We start from the raw sequence: 4891 nt of genomic DNA, 5'->3' as shown, positions 1-4891 counted from the left end.
GGAAAAGTATGAAAGTGATTAAAGCAGGGAGATCCGCTGTCCACAATACCCTTCAATTTCTTGCTGGAGGCAATAATGAAAGAGAGAGTGGAATACGAACCAAAGCTATGATTTATGAAAACAGAAGTCAGCTCCTGGCCTTTTCGGACGATGTAGTGTTAATGGCAAGAACTAAGGCTAAATAGTATGGACTGATTAATAATGAGCAAAAAACAAAGTATATGGAAATGGGGCAGACTACACACAACTGAGACTATCACAAACAACGAGACTAAAGAGTAGTGCTTTAAAAAGATGACTAGTATCTAGGAGTAACCCTAACAAATAAAGGGGAAGAAAGAAGAGAAATAGAGAAGAGGATTTGGAAAGGAAGGAAGACTGTTGGAGCTCTATGCAAATTACTAAAGAGCAAAAAAATGTCTCCAGAGAGGCAAAATTAAGACTACACCGAACAGTGATTCAACCCACGTTCCTCTACGAAAGCGAAACATGGTTTATTAACAAAAATTAAGAAAATATGCTGAACATCTGGGAGCGGAGTGTTCTAAGAAAGATATTTGGAGAAGTAAAAGACTATAAAAACGTTTGAAGGAAACAAACAAATGCCAGTAAGGTCTCTTTTTATGCGGATTATTTTTATGGGATTTAAAGTTGTGCGTTTGTATTTCATCCAAAAATTTTTTTATATGCGCTTTCCTGTGGAACGTATCCACCACATAAAACGAGACCTTACTGTATATGCATCACCAATTGTGGATTAATCTCATATAAGCATAATAGTTATATCATTGTCAGCAGAGCGTGAAAAAAACAACAGTGGCGCTAGCTAGCTATCACAAATTTCATTAAATTGAACAAAAACGGATTGTCGTTAGCCACAATCGCTAATTGTAAGTAGAGACCGCTAAAATGTGTAGATTTCAAAATATTAATAAATGAGAATTTTCTTATTCTTATCATAGATAAATTACACCTAGATTGGTAACAGGGATAGCCAAGGTCAAATCATGTTCGGATTAGGCGCCCATTCGCTTGGTGGCGCTGCTAGTCTCGTTCCTGCACGGAGTGAGTGTGCTGTGATCAAGTCAAAGTTGAGTTTAGACAAATACGGCGCCATATTTGTATTTGTTTTATTTTTTATAATTTATTTTATAATTTAAAATTTTTTGTATAAATAGTGCAAAATCGTACAATTTTCGACGATTTTTATTATGGAATCGAACACATTACATGGAATAACAATGTAGAGACGAAGAACTGAACAAAAAAGATGTGTTCCAGATTGCATGGATACTACCAAAGAATATAGACGCTTAAGCGTCTATATTCTTTGATACTACTTTTTTAAGTCCAGGACATTATATGGATATGTTTGATAAATGGGTGAATGCTGTTAAGAGCCCTAATTAGAGAATGCTGCAAAAGAAACTATTTATAACAATTTTCGTGTATGCGCTAGTCATTTTAAAGAGGAAGATATAGTCAATGTTGGAAATAGCGGTATTACGAGAACAGCCGTTCCGAGTTTGTTTTTACCAGGACCAGGTAAGAACTATTATACCACTGACCTATATTCTTATTCACATTATATCTGACCTTTTACTATAAAATTAGTTTATAAATTTAACCTAAAATTATATATTATAAAACCAGTCTTACTTAGCTTAGTATTTGAATTATTTGTAGGTGGTGGTTCAACAACTATCTTAAAAAGCATCACCTTAGAGAGGGTTTGGCATAAATTTCTACAGGTGTGCGCCTTTCAAAGTTGGATTAGATTAGCAGACCATGACTACACTATCATGGAGAGGTCTATGAGCTTGCCTGCTTTAAGTATGAGGAGGGATCTGTCCCTCTCTTGTGAGTGAGATTGGTCTTAGAGTACCATATTATAATACCATGGTTTGCCTCATCTATGTACTTTTAATGTTCCATTTTGTAAAACAACCTATGGTGCTAATAGCCCACTGAATAGATACTTATCTTTGTTAAACAACCTAAATGTAAATGTATTTAATATGTCCCTCAATAAATATATAAATATTAGTAGAAGAGTTACTGGTACCATAGAGTTTGGAAACTTAACGGTGTAAAATACTTCATGTTTTTATTGTAACTAGGTAATACTTTACATATTTTTTTATTTTTGTTATGTTATTTTTCCATCTTTATTGTTTGTGCTGGATTTTAGAATCATAGAACTAACTGTTGGGTTTATAGGTTTTAAAATGTCATTACATCTTTAATTATATATATATATATATATATATATATATATATATATATATATATATATATATATATATATATATATATATATGTATGTGTACATGCATGTGTTTGTGTACATAATATATTTTTATTTCACATTATTTAATTTTATTATCTTAAAATACTGTGTACTTAACCACTAAGTTGTAACACTTAATCGGCTTGTCCCGTATATTAGCCTGCATCCACATAGACAGCGGTAAGGCGTTCAGAGTTATGAATAAATAAATTTGAATGTGTTGACAGGGATCTTTCCTATTCTGTTGATGACAGGGATGGGATGTCTGATCTTAAGATGACATACTGGTGAAAAAATCTGTTGATTGTAATTGTGTTTGTCATTTCAGGCATAAAAACATTATTATCCTCTGTTGTTTGGAGTTTATACTGAGCAAATAAAGTTACTATATCAGGTTTTAGCAAAGCTTACATTCTGGGTGAAAACTTTAAGCATACCTTAGAAATAAATTATTTACCTTATCCATTGTTCTTTTTTTTTGTTCATTTTTTCTATTTGCTATCATTCGGTTATTCCTCATTCTTGGGTTTTCTTTTTGCAAGAAGCAATATTTTGCTAATCTAATCAAAATCATAATTTTGTTGATAACCAGAATATTTTTCTGGAACTCATATTATGATTCTGATTATAAGAATAAAAGTATTATCATATAAATATATAACATATAGTATGAGTATAAATGTATATAAACTTCTTTCTAGAACTAAATCATTTAATTGTTCTGTTTCCAACTTAGCAGGGTCCTTGAGTTCTCTCTTTCTGTGAGTAGAACGCCAGACTGTAAGAGTTTTCACTGACCACTGATAGTGTGTGTTATTGCATTAGGATGAAAGTACTACAAAAAACTCAGAATGTCTGATGGCTGTCTGTTGCTTATTAGGCTTTAATTTGACATTAGAATTACAAAAAAAATATTTAAATACTGACAAGTTCCTGTCACAACATTTAGAACACTAAATTATACTACATTCACCCGTCCCTATTTTTGAACAAAATATTGCAACTATTTTGGTTTATTTTTAGCTCCAGCTGATTTACAGCTAGAATGAAAATCTGAATTTTCCAATCTTGGTTCATCATTATCATCAGGTTTTTGAACAGGTAAATTTTCTGTCTCATCTGGTATTTATTTAGTAGTGGAATTCTCTAGTGTGTTATTTGGACCTTCATCATTATCTTCATTCAATAATATAACAATTCAACAGTAAACTTCTTATATAGTGCAGAGCACATGGTAAAGCAGTTTTCCATTAAGTGAATTCTAAATTTTTGGTTTTCTATGCTAGATTCACCAATTTCCATATAACTCATTGTATTTTTCGACTTAACCATTTTCTTCATGATTATATGGTGTTGTTCTACTTGAATATATTCCTTTAGAGTGTAGATAATTAATAAATTCTTGTGAAGTAAAGCTAGTTCTCCTTGTTAGATTTGATATATACCGTCATTCTATATAAACCAAATAGTGATTTAATCTGTAATTGGTTAGAATTGCTTTTCTACCAGATAATGTCTGCATTTTTTTAAATACTTCAACTCATTTGCTTTTTTTTCAATTGCATAATGTTTTTATTCAGAATCTGTGAGGGTATGTGTGAAAAAAGCAATTGGTTTTCCAGATTGATTGCTTCGCTTATGTAATCGTAGATTAATTTTTTAAAAGCATGTACTTATCTTTACCTTCTAGGGATTTATCTTTAGATTCATTGCTTTCTAAAAAATTCTTGAATGTTATATACTTACTAATGTTTGAATTCTTTGGTGGAAGTTTGACAGTTTGGACCAGCCTCTAGTTTATCTGGTCTAAAGTACTTCCCCATTGTAAATTTATGCGAATAAAATTGTAGTAAAATGTCTTTTGCAGAATTAGGCTTTTATTCACATAAAACTTGATAAGAATGACAAAACAATTATTTAAATACTGACCCGTTCTTGTCACAACATTAAGAAAACTAAATTATACTACACATGGCTTGTATTATTAATATTTCTTGTAACACATATAACATTTCTTGTAACATTTTTATAAATAAAGATTTTATTCTATATTTTATTCTGTAATTTTTTTAACCACTTTGGCATTTTAATGTAATGGAAAATAAATATAGTCCCAACATAACAAGAAAACCCAAAAAGTATACGAAAAATATTTATTATCGTATAGGATAAGGATTTTTCTTGTTATTTTAGGATTATATCGATTTTCCTTTACTTTAAAATGAGTTCACAATCCTAGGTAATATTACTAAACTTTTGAATTTAGCGCCATGTATATATAGTTATGCGCCCGATCACTAGGTGATGCGCCAATCATTGTTTTATTCCTTAACACGGAAGTTTCAATGCTAGGTGGTAGTGTGCTATGATTCTTATTCTCTTTCCGGTAAAAGCAAACGTCACCAAACGTATTTATAAATATATAGGATAACTGAGAAGAAAACAATACAGGGTGAGTCATGAGGAACTTTACATACTTCTACCATATGTAGAGTCCCTCAGGGAGCATATCATGTGGCCACTAAAAAATGTCAACTCTTCTTCTTTATTAATTAACAGGGTGATTTGTGTAATTGACCATTTATTTCATTTTACTGTAGT

General features: G+C 31.1%; 1 long non-coding RNA gene across 1 annotated transcript; it reads left to right on the top strand.

Moving 5' to 3' along the window:
- The first annotated feature begins 975 nt into the window (after positions 1-975).
- Positions 976-4346, top strand: LOC140452297 (uncharacterized). Its single transcript, XR_011952162.1, has 2 exons — positions 976-1545; positions 1687-4346. It is a non-coding gene; the product is annotated as an uncharacterized lncRNA (long non-coding RNA).
- The last annotated feature ends 545 nt before the right edge of the window (positions 4347-4891 follow it).

Source organism: Diabrotica undecimpunctata, chromosome 10, assembly GCF_040954645.1.
Source record: "Diabrotica undecimpunctata isolate CICGRU chromosome 10, icDiaUnde3, whole genome shotgun sequence".
Classification (NCBI taxonomy): domain Eukaryota; kingdom Metazoa; phylum Arthropoda; class Insecta; order Coleoptera; family Chrysomelidae; genus Diabrotica; species Diabrotica undecimpunctata.
The sequence above is the reverse complement of the archived record's forward strand: the minus strand, read 5'-3'. Positions and strand labels throughout refer to the sequence as shown.